Raw genomic sequence first — 13,044 nt, 5'->3', positions numbered from 1 at the left:
CTGTATCCCCTTTCTCCCTCTCTCTCCCTCTTTCTCTCTCTAGGCTCATACCCCTAAAAATTCAGATTTTTATATTTGTTTCTTATCCATAATGAAAGATATTAATACTGTCCATTGACAAATATGACTAAATAATAGTGTCATCTAAAAAATAACAGAGGAAGTATTTCAATTTACACTTTACAATAAATTTTCATATGAAATACTCGTAAATCCATAATAGGTACGTTTCTTAGATTTTTAATGTTAATATATTAAGACAATTTCATGACGAGACGATGAAAGAGCAGTATTAAAGTTCTTTACACTTTAGATCGGAATAAGTGTCTAAAATACGAAAACGTTTAGACATATTTTCTCATTCACATATACTCTATCCATTTTGAAACAATTATACTTGATTACTTTAGTACATCGAAGGTGAGGAACCAAGATTTTTTATGGGGGCTAGGAAATGTAAGACTTATATGGGATTCAAACTTAGGATTAAGTGGCAACATGAAGCTTTTCTAAGGATTGTTAACCAATTGAGTCAATATCTTCTTTATGACTCTTACTGTGCTAAATATATTTAACAAGTATTTGGCTGATGGGAAACATAAAAAAATTTAACAGTTTTTACATCTCTCCGATTTACAATATTTTGATTGTGCAGCGCTGCTTATTAAGGGTTAGTTTCCCCAGACTCACCTCCAATCTTCAGACTCTGTCACATCAGTTTTTCACTAATTTTTTTATTATCCAGACTCACACAAAACTCATCCTATTTTTACACATTATCCCCAGACTCATCCCAGACTCACGTAACTCCTAAAATAATATTTTATATATATATATATATATATATATATATATATATATATATATATATATATATATATATATATATATATATATATATATATATATATATATATATATATTGGATACATTTTCTAAATAATATTGAAATTTTGTTTTCTTATTTACAAACAAAGTAATTTATAATCCGAGAAAAAAAATGAAAAATAAAAAATAAAACAGAAAATGTAATTTCGAAACTGACATATATTCCGTACAAATTAGGAACAATAATACAACATATTAAATTAAAAAGATCTAGAACATAAATTTAAAGGTAAATGAAACAAAACAATATATAAACTATTAATAATTTAGTTGGGTGAAATAAGATAAATTAAGTTTGATGATGTGGCATTATTTGATTGGTGGGAGAAAAAAGTGGAGTCTTGAGTGAGTCTTGGATTTTCAAACTCACTTCAAGACTTGGTGTAGTCTTTTACCACATTATCCCAAGATTTAGGCTTGAGATTCACCTCAAGACTCCCTTCAAGACTAGGGATAAACTCACCCTAAGCATAAATAGAATATGATCACCTTTTTCTCTATAAAAGTTACCCTTAAAGCATGTTTGGAATGAAGGTTGTTCCTTAGGTGTAGTAGAAGGTAAAATAAGAAAAATTAAGGTGATTGGAGTCTTGGAGATGATAAAAAAAAAAAAAAAAAAAAAAAAAAGCTAGTGTTGCTAAGAATAAAAGAAAAGGGAGCGGGACTAGTTTTCCGTCATCCCCTAGGGTAATTATTATCCGGCCTCTGCAAGCATTAATTTTTTCCCGAATAATTCAGAACTTGACTCGTATTAATTAAATTAAAATGACAAATAAATCGGTTAATTGAATTTTAAATCAAATAGGTTCATTTTAATTAAATGTCGTTTATTTAATGAATTTGGTCGGGTTACGTTATTTAAGTGGGTTTAAGTTACGAGACCATTTATTTGTTAAAGGTGAAAACCCTAACCTAGGAGAGATATATATAACTTTCTCCAAGTCATTTGACATACACTTAACGTAGTACATAAAAATACTACTCTCCATAAAACCTAACCCGAAATTACAAGATATCAATAAAATATATTTTGTTCACATTGTTTGAGTTTACTATTTAATTTACAGATTTAAATTTGTGTTTACACCCTCGCATGGGATAGTAACTTCCCCCTTTCTCCCTTCGCCTAATAGTGTACACTACCACTTCTCACCATAACACTACCACACGATCCTACAACTTATCTTCATTTCCCTTTTGTTAAGGTGGTTTGACTTTTATTACACTCGTAATCTATTACCCTACCCGACCCAATCCTAACATTATCTTTATTCTCTATGAAGGGTTATACAACAATAATTAAAGTTAATTGCCATAACAAATATTCAAATAATTAAAGTTACCCAATAAAAGTATTAAAAAGTCAACTTCAATCTCTACGGCTCCGACGAACGAAATATGAGCCTGATTTTTTTAGGTTGAGAGGAGGTGAGAACTAGAATAGAGAAGTAGAAGAGAGCTAGAAAGATAATTGCCATTTTCGCAATAAATAAATTTGTGTACACCCTTTTTTAAAATGTTTGTGTAATTAATTAAACATTACTATTTATACCGGGTCCTTGTTTAATTCATACTAGTCTTATATGCACGCGAGGCGTGCGAGATTTTATAAAAACTTAAAATTGTATTACTACCACTGAATATAAATATTAGAAAATATTCACAAAGTTCATGTTTAAAAAAATTAAGGTTACACTATACATCTAAATAGTGAAACAGAGTAATTATGTCTTTACATGAAAAAGAGTCTAAATCTTAGTGACAAAGTAAAGAAATTAATTAAATCATTTTTCCCCAACAGTAACTGAGTATCTGACTGTGAAGACCTTAGTTGTAACAAAGTCTAGTCGTTTGGATTTCAGTTACTGTTGGGGAAAAGTAGGAAGAATCACTGATAAGGTCTACACTCAGTGCACTCTCTATAACTTTCACCATGCTAGATAGTTAGACACATAGTAGGCCTTCTTGCTGCATCAGTAGTTCTACTTCTTTGCCATTTTGCTGCATATCATTGTTGTCAAGAAGATCAGTTAACTGGTGTGCCTCAGCCTTCCTTACTGCAGCAACATATTATTTAGCCTTCTTTGCAGGTGCAAGGTACTCTCAAGTTCCCCTCATTTGTGTCATCTGCATATTCGTCGACACAACACTTGGTTATATAATGAAACGGTTGCATACGATAGTTAATGTACGATATGCATATCAATATAAATAGTCACAACACTTTGAAAAAACTATGATTTGAAGAGATTGAATATTGGGATAGAGATAAACAGTTGATTTTACATTATACTGGAAAATGAAACCAAATTGCACAATTTAATTCAGAAAATGTAGCCGGAAAATTAACAAAATTGAAGCGATTGCAGCTATTGAAATTATACGGATTAACAACGAACATATCATGAGAAACATCTACAAATCCCTGGAACCAAAGTAGTTGATATACCCCTTCTTTGCATTATGGCGTGTAATCTTATCCAATTTTGGGATTCCAAACGCAAGGGTCTTCCCAGTTCCTGTCCTCGCACGACCAATCATGTCACAGCCCTGCATTGCAGGTTTAAAGCAGCTTTCTACACCAAATTCAAAGAAAAAAAAAATTAGCCCATATCCTTGTTAACATAGTTCGACTTCAAAGTAAAATCTATGATATTATCATGGTACTTTATGTCTACACTTTAGAGAAATAGAATCTTACAAAACAAAATTGGCACCCAAAACAACGGTGATGCATACGAATGAATGAAAATCTCTCCCTGTGAATTCACCGCCAAACTTATATTAATTGGAGATATTAAGAAATAAAGAATTAAAAAAAAAAGACACTGTCATTTCATTTTGTTTATGGTGTGACAAATTCGGACACAACCAAATTGCCAATTTGTCTATATTCTGAACAGCTACGTTAAGCTTCAGAAATAAGAACAACAAGGCACCCTAACTGCAGATGTCTACATGGTAATCCATAAACTTCGAGGGTCCAATTCAAGTATTCTAAAGATTAAAAAACTCCGTCATCCAATAGCCAGAGAGTAACGATAAATCTGCAGCTTTTTTACACTCACACACCTCATCTCTTTTTCTATCCGATGTGTATTCCCAAGTGAACTAACCTATTATATCCATGTTTCACTAAATCACTACGGTTCCTAAGCAAGCTCCTAACATATGTTACCGAAATGTCCCTCCCCTCTTAGGCCACAACTCAAAATCCGATGAGTGACCAAAATTGTAACAGGCCAAAATGATCCACACTCGACAATCTTTTTGAAAAAATATCAAGCTAAAATAGTTTATACTCATAATTAGCTATTTAAACACAATATCAACCAAAATTATTCTCCACCACTGAACATTGTCCCCAATTTGTCATAACAACAACAAAAATCACACAGAAAGTGAAAGAAATTAACCTTCAAAGTGTCGGTAATCTGACGACCTTAAAGTCCATCCTTCTGCAAAGTCCATTTATTCTCCGCACTTTTCTTCTTGGAGAAATTCGGCAATCCAATCACAACTCAAAGCCTAGGCACAGAAGCAACATACACATCAAAGAAATTAAATGAATTAAACCCACCATAAATTCAACATTTATAGTACCACATTAGTACCACCATACATTGAACAAATTTCCATCTCCCCATTTCAGATGCACAAACAAAAAAAAACTATGGAAACAAAGGAATGAGCAATCCACTAATAGTACTTATTTCTAAATTCATGTGATATATCCGATCCAATGTTGACATGAATTCTATATATCAAGAATGAATATATCAGATGAATTACAGAAATTAGTACTTATTTCTAACAGGATGAACCATAAATGACCGCATTCCTTCAGCAAACCAATAATACACATGATCGGACAGACACGACATAAATCACATTTTCTCCAATAGTCCATGCTAAATTTGAATATATACATCTAGTCTTATATGCACGCGATAATTATCTATTTTTGAGGTCGATTTTAATTTTCTAGTCTTATACGCGAACGTGTAGATTTGAATATATCACATGAATTAAAATCTATGAATTACAGAAATTAGTACTTATTTCTAATAAAATGTATACTTTTCGTGATTTATCTAATTTCAATCCTGAACAAATCTATATTATATTCAAATGACTTTTCAGCAACAAACAGCAAGAAATTTGACAGATTGCAATTACCCAGAAAAAAATTGATTTTTTTTTATCAAAATCCCAGAAAATGCAGGTCAAGCTATCAAATATTAGAGTCCTACCTAATTTCACATTGCTTAATTCAAATAAATCTAACAATTTCAAGAACAATCCCGCTGAAAAAGTGAAAAGGTTCCAATTTTTTTTTTGAACAATCACCGCCGTCGCCAAACCCGAAGAAATTAAGAGAGGGAGGGAGCTTACCTCTTTGAAAGCGAGAAATTTAGGGTATGTGCTCGCGAAGATGTCTGGGCGAGGTCGGCGGACCAAATTTATACTCCAATTGAACTCGAATTAAACTAAAAATTGCAGAAAAACTGGTAAATCAAACGAAACCTTGAATTTGAAAGAAATTAAAATCACAAAATCTGAAAAGTTAAAAAAATATATGAGAGTGAAGGAGATCGAAGGTTTGAGGGTTGAGGGTTTGAGGGAGATCGAAGGAGAGAGAAAGAGTATGTGGAAATTTTTTTTAAAAAAATGAGATCGAAGGGTTGAGGGTTTGAGGGAGATCGCAGATCGAAGGAGAGAGAAAGAGTATCAGTGAGAGTGATAGGGAAGCGGCAGAGGATTCTGCGGTGTATTCAAAATGGTTTGACAGTAAAATGTGAAGGGTGTTTTTGTAATTTTATTGGGGGACACGAAAAGTTAAGTTACAAAAAAGCCTTAGGAGCTGGCTTATATAATAGAGATTAATAAATAAGTATTTAACAAAATTTGATACTGGTAATTTTTATAAAAACTTAATTGAAGACATATATTAAGGATAACCATTTTATGAAAATGTTGGAAATCTATAAAGTCTATATGACTTAAAAACCTACAAAGTGTAGGATATCTAGTTTGTAATATAAATAGATACATATGCCTACGAATAATGCAACACAACAATATATTTTCCCTCGATAATATTTTACCCATAACTAACATGAGAGATGTTTTTGAAGGCCAGTATACGAAAAAAAATTCATAAGAGGCGTTCCTTAAAAAAACTATTTCTCGAGTTAAAAAGGTGATTCCCCAAATCATGGGAGCAAAAACCATTGTTCGGAATCCAAGTTAGAGAGATCTGCCTCAGCCCCAAACCAGCACAAATGTAACTAATACGGATCGGAGTACTTGAGTACAAAATGAAAGGCCTGTGATTTGCCACAACTCTGAATTCATACTTTGTTTTTCTTTATAGTAAGACAACACGAAGTACTTTGAAACTAAAGCACCTTAGCTAGCCACAACATGTCATCTTATTAGTTCCTGGTAGAATTGAATAAGGGTATATCTCTCATAATTATTGCAATAATTTATGACAAGTTGAGTCCAGGGGCGGATCTTTGATATGACCGGGGTGGGCCTGAGTCGCCTGACCCCCGACCGAATTTTTTTTAGTGTATTTTTAGTTACGGTTTTCTCTAAAATTTGTGTATAATCGTACAATAACATAGTATATAGCTTAATTATTTTCTACCGGCCCCCTCATAAAACCGTTCAAAGTCCGCCATTGAAGTTGACAACACTAATTAAGCTAGCTGTAGACGACTGTAGTAGCGTACATACAAGTCGTATGATAACCTGTAACGAGTACTGAATTGTCCACACACACACAGCCAAGGTGACACTTTAAACTCCTAAACTTTTAGATTTTTTTTTTATTATTAATATTTTTTTTGGACATGAACTTAAAGAAACAAAACTACTGAAAATTAGAAAAAGAAATAGGTAGAGTGGAAGCCGCCCTTGCAAGTTAATAACCACTTTTAAAATCTTTAATTATGTTTATCAAAAAATGGTTAAAGATGATGAAGTTCTTAATATACTTTGCTTTTCAGTAATTTTAAGTCTTAACCAATTTCGATAAGATATAATTAAGGCTTTGTTCTTTATACCTGAACTGAGTGGAATTAAAATTAACTGAATTGAATTGAATGCTCCTGAACTAAGCAGAACTGAACAAAACTTAATATTACAGAATTGAAAAAAAAAAAAATAATAAATAAATTCTTCGTAAAAAATAAATAAAAAATTAAAGATTAAAAAATAGTAAATAACAAATAGTAAATAATAACTAATAACTGATAAATAATAAATGTTAAATGAAAAAAGATAAATGATAAATAAGAAATGATAAATAAGAAATAAGAAATACGTAGTAATAAATAATTAATAATCCGTAATAAATAATTCATAATAAATTGTACTACGGAGTACATAGTAATTTATAGTAAATGATAAATAATATATAATAATAATAATAATAAAAAATACGTATTAAATTCGACCAATTAAAGTTTGAGATAACGGAAGCTGCTCTAAAAACTCTCCTGACTTTCTCTCTAGGTTTTCTCTCGGGTGTATGGTATCCTACCGTGCACCTTCGCCATGGCAAGGAAGTCTAGGTCGAAAAATCAGGGGAGTAAACATGGAAATGGAGCATCAAAACCTCGGGGACCTTCATCGGATCCACAAGCACTCAAAACTCGATCAATTGATGAAGTTCTTGGCGTGGAGGCATTAGAGTTTGGGATTGAGAATGAGATTCTCACTCCGAAATCGGGTTTGCAACATCTTCAAGTTCGATCTGAAATGAGGCATTCTTTCAATGAATTTATGCAGCATATTCACAACTCGACAGGAAATGCAGGTAGAACTCAAACCCGGAATAATTTGGAAGTGGGTACAATTCCTATTTTGCATCAGTTGAATGAAGTAGATGATAATATAACTGATAACGAATCTGATGATGAATCTAATCATACTGTGGCTACAAATGACCTGATTGAACATGAATTTGAACCGATAATGGAGTCGAATGTAGATAACTCGATCTGTTTTTCCGATTGAAATTGATTTTGATGATATTCAAGAGGAGGTCGATTTCTGGAATTCTGATGTTGTGTGATATGTTGTGGGAGCTAACCCTCCTATTAATTTCATGGAAGGATTCATTAGGAGGATATGGAAACACTTGAATTAGATAAGGTTGTCATGGTGAAGAATGGTATATTCTTAGTTCGATTTAAGACTATGGATTCAAGAGATAAAGTTTTAACAAGACACTATTTTTTTGATAGCAAACCCTTAATTCTTAAGCCCTAGTCTGTTGATATGGACATGGATAGAGAAGATGTGAAATCTGTGCAAATATGGGTACAACTGAAACTCAATTTTAAGTATTGGGGAGAGAAAGCCTTGTTTAAAATTGTGAGCCATATAGGTAAGCCTATCAAGAGGGACTTTGCCACAGCATGTAGAGAAAAATTACAATATGCAAGGGTCATGGTGGATGTTCCAACGTCACAGAAGTTTCATGGGGAAATATCATTTAGAAATGAGAATGGAGAAATGACAAGGGTCAGGGTGCACTATGAATGGAGGCCAACTGTTTGTGCAAACTGCAGAAGGGTTGGGCATGTGTCTACTGAGTGTAGGTTGAGTAATACTAAGAGGGTCTGGGTTAGGAAGCAACCAAATGTGGTACACACTGAGAGTACTGCAATTGAGGCTGTACCTGTTGAGAATGAATCAAACTTGGATCTAGAGGGGCTTCAAAGAGCACTTAGGCCAATTAGGGTAAGGTCTTCATCAGTGAGCCCAACCCAAACCGTCAATGCTTTCCAGATATTGGGGATTGAGGGGCAAACTGAGGGAGGAGGTGGAACTGGAGTTAATGGAGGTACTGGTAAAGATCATGGGGGCAATGTAACTGGAAGGGGGGACTCTTCCCATCCTAATGGATAGGATCTTAGCATGGAATATCAGAGGTCTCAACTCACCTCAAAAGCAGAATGAAGTCAAGAATTTCATTCATAAGTATGAGGTGGGTCTGGTGGGACTTCTGGAGCATAAGGTAAAGCTTCCCAACTTAGGTAAGCTTTATCAAAAGGTGTTTACAAACTGGTGTTTTACTAGTAACTCTAGTTATCATTCTGGGGGAAGGATTGTTGTTGCTTGGGAAGCTGGTTGTTTTACAGTAAATGTTGTTGTTGCATCAGGTCAGTTTCTTCATTGTCATATCACTCCTCTCAGTGGTATGCCTAGTTTTCATTGCACTTTCATTTGTGCATTTAATGATCTTGGTATGAGACATGAGTTATGGAGGGATTTGGGGTGTCCTTAATACTCAGGGTCATTGGATTCTATGTGGGGATTTCAATTGTGTTATGGCTGTGGATGAAAGGATATGATGTCCTGTTAGGCATGTAGAGATTGTTGACATTAACAATTGTATGCATTTGTGTGGAATGGAGGATGTTAAGTGTGTAGGTAATCCGTACACTTGGAATAATAAACAGCAGGGGCCTGATAGGGTCTTTTCAAAGCTAGAGAGAGTTTTAGCTAATCAAGCTTGGAAGGGGTGTTAGCCAACATCAGAAGCTTGCTGTATGCCTGAAGGTCAGTTTGATCACTCCCCTGGTCTGCTGACTGTGTACCCTAGAACTGGTGGAGGAAGGAAGCCTTTTAAGTACTTTACAATGTGGAAGAGTTCTCCTGTCTCTAATGATATTATCCAGGCAGCTTGGAATACTCAAATAAGTGGGAGTAAAATGTTTGTGGTGGTCAATAAACTGAAGAAAGTTAAGGGTGCTCTCAAGGACCTTAATAAAAATGGTTTTTTAGATGTTCAAGCTGCTGACTTGTGTGCTTATCATGCTATGATTGCTGCTCAAGAGTTCATGCATTCAAATCCTAATGATCAGAGCCTTGCTGATAGGGAGTTAGAAGCTATTCAGGATTATAAGATCAAGCATAAGGCACACTTGGATTTCTTGAGTCAGAAGGCCAAGCTGGCATGGATTAAAGATGGTGATGAGAATGCAACTCTTTTCCATCAAAGTATCAAAAGCAGGAATGTTCAAAATCAGGTGTATAACATTCATGATATGGGGGAGGGGGGGGGGGGGGGGGAGATGGAGAGACAAGCCTGCTGAGGTTTCAGAGGCATTTATTGAGTATTATAAGTTGTTGTTGGGTAGTACGTGTTCAAGAGGCTAGAACTCCAACTATTAAACAGGTTGTTCAAACTGGACCTGTTTGTCAGGAGAATCACAAGACAATTCTTACTGCACCATATACTGTAGATGAGGTGAAGGCATCTCTCTTTTCTATTCCAGGTGTTAAGGCACCAGGATCTGATGGCCGGGTTTGGTTCTTACTTTTACAAGGATGCTTGGCATATTGTCGGTGAGGAAATTATTGCTGCTGTATTAGATGTCTTACATCATGGTAAACTGTTGAAAGAGGTTAATCACACAGTTGTCACTTTAATTCCTAAGACTAAGTGTCCAAGGAATGTAAGTGATTTTAGGTCAATTTCTTGCTGTAACACTCTTTATAAGTGTATTACTAAAGTTCTATGTGGTAGATTGAGACAGGTGCTTCCTGATCTTATTTTGGAGAACCAAGGAGGTTTTGTTCATGGTAGATATATTGTACACAATATAATGGTGGTGCAAGATCAAGTGAGGCATTATGGGAGGAAGGGAGTGAAGCCTAGTTGTCTGATGAAAATAGATTTGCAGAAAGCCTATGATATTGTGGATTGGCGCGCAGTTTCTGAGATAAATGATGGAGTGTCCGGAGTTCCCAATGCAGTTTGTGAATATAGTTATGGAATGTGTAACTACACCAATATTTTCTTTGATGATCAATGGCTCAATGCATGGATTTTTTTAAATCTAAGAGAGGTTTGAGGCAGGGTGACCCCATTTCTCCTCTTCTTTTTGTTATTAGCATGGAGTATTTGTCAATGATTCTGCATAAGATGAGTGACTTGCCACAGTTTCAGTTCCATCCAAGATGCAAAGAGATTAGGCTCACACACTTATGTTTTGCTGATGACTTGATTCTCTGCTGTAAATGTGAATATTCTTCAATTTATCTCTTACTGCAAACTTTCAAGTTGTTTTCTAAACTCTTTTGGTTTGAAAGCCAATCACTAGAAATCTTCCGTTTATTGCCATGGAATGTCTGATGGGGATGTTTAAAGGGTGGTGGATGCTTCTGGTTTTATTAGAAGTACTTTACCATTTAAATATCTAGGAGTTCCCATATGTTCCAAGAAGATCTCTGCAGCTCAATGTGGGGTGTTGGTGGATAAGATGACTGCTAGGATTAAGGTGTGGAGTTCCAGGAATCTCTCTTGGGCTCAGATTTATGTGCTTCCAAAGAGTGTTCTTCAAGATACTGTGAAGATTTGTAGGGCCTTTCTTTGGAGTGGCCATGTTTATAGTAATAGGCCAAATAGCATAGCATGGGAGAGGACTTGTTGTGATAAGCAGGCTGGTGCTTTGGGGTTTAGAGATGTTTTGATATGGAACATTGCCAATATAGGCAAGTATGTGTGGGCTTTGGTTACTAAGCACGACAATGTTTGGATAAAATGGGTTACCTCAGTTTATTTAAAGGATGGGGTCTGGTGGGATTATCAGCCTAGCAATACAGCTAGCTGGTATTGGAAAAATGTTTGCAGTACTAAAGAGAAGCTGAAAATGGTGTATACTGGAGCAGAATTAGGGCAAATGCCTAAGTATTATGTGAAGCAAGTCTATAACAAACTGGCCGGTAGCAGACCTAAGGTTCATTGGGATAAACTTGTGTGGAATAGGCTTAACACCCCAAATCATAGGTTTATCTCTTGGCTTGCAATTTAATCCAAATTGCAAACTACAACCAAGCAATCCAAATTGCAAACTACAACCAAGCTGGCTAAAATTGGCATCAGTAACTCTACAAGTTGTTTAATTTGTGGTCAGAGTGATGAAAATCATCATCATCTCTTTTTTGATTGCTCTTACAGCAGGCAATTCCTGGAGGCAATGAAGGCATGGTTGGGAATCAACACTACAGCTATTGATCTGCATCATCTATACAGAAGTATCAAGCATAGCAGACACACTAAATTCAGGAAGCAGGTGTATTATGCAGCAATTGTGGCAATGGTGTATCTGATCTGGAGATGAAGGAATACCAGTTTATGGGAGCATTCTATTCATGCTGTTAAAGTTACAATTGGTACTCTGAAGCAAACTGTGAAGAGTAGAATTCAAGCAGTTTTGCCTAAGTATATAAACATGAATGATAGTAGTTGGTTTGTGAGTTTGTAAGCTTTATAAGCCTAGTTGGTGTGTTGTGTTTGCTAGCTTCTTGTTGAAATGGTCCAACCTAGTTGGTTTGTTTCTCTTGAAGTTAGTCTAGGTTGTAATTGTTTGAGCTTAAATATTATTCTCACTTGCTTAGCAAAAAAGTAAAAAATAAATACATATTAATAAATAATTAATAATTAATAACTAAATAGTAAATAATTAATAATCTGTAATCAATTAATAAATAATTCATAATAAATTGTAGTAATTAATAGTAAATAATAAATTATATAATAATAAAAAATAATAAAAAATATAATACTCCATAACATAATAATAATATAAATAATATTTTATAATGATAAATTAATAATAATAATAATAATAATAATAATAATATAAATAAGTTGATTGTTCTTAACTGAACTGAACTGAACTGCGAAATAAGTTTTGAAACTGCAGTTAAGCCAAAAAGAACAGGGCCTAAGACTACGTACATTACTAAGGATTTGTTTGTCAACACTCAACACTAACTGAAATTGTGCTGAAACTAATAAGCTAATGAACTAAATTAAAAAGGTGGTAAGGTACCTGATTGGGTAGAATTAATAGTTTAAGGTAGGGACAAATTTTTTAAATATATTTTTAAAATAAATTAAAGGTATGTTATATAAAAATTGAAGGATCTTATACAATTTAAGGTGTTTGTCAAACCGCTCTAATCATTTAAGGGGATTAAAAATTTCAGCATCTTATCATACAAGGTGCCCGGAATGGCTTGCCTAATAGAGCCTATAAAGTTCAAAATAAATTCATGTAATTATGCCAGACAATTTTTTATGATTCATACTTCAGATAATAAGTTTAGGCATCCATCTTCTCCGCA

The 13,044-nt window shown here is 34.2% G+C and overlaps 1 long non-coding RNA gene across 1 annotated transcript; it reads right to left on the bottom strand.

Annotated features, from left to right (window-relative positions):
- Window positions 1–2,926: 2,926 nt before the first annotated feature.
- On the bottom strand, window positions 2,927–5,628 carry LOC130466199 (uncharacterized). The gene is made up of 4 exons (XR_008926214.1): window positions 5,284–5,628; window positions 4,305–4,416; window positions 3,338–3,464; window positions 2,927–3,015 (listed from the first exon to the last, which is right to left on the bottom strand). It is a non-coding gene; the product is annotated as an uncharacterized lncRNA (long non-coding RNA).
- Between the last annotated feature and the right edge of the window lie 7,416 nt (window positions 5,629–13,044).

This window comes from Spinacia oleracea, chromosome 1, assembly GCF_020520425.1.
Source record: "Spinacia oleracea cultivar Varoflay chromosome 1, BTI_SOV_V1, whole genome shotgun sequence".
NCBI classification, from domain to species: domain Eukaryota; kingdom Viridiplantae; phylum Streptophyta; class Magnoliopsida; order Caryophyllales; family Amaranthaceae; genus Spinacia; species Spinacia oleracea.
The sequence above is the reverse complement of the archived record's forward strand: the minus strand, read 5'-3'. Positions and strand labels throughout refer to the sequence as shown.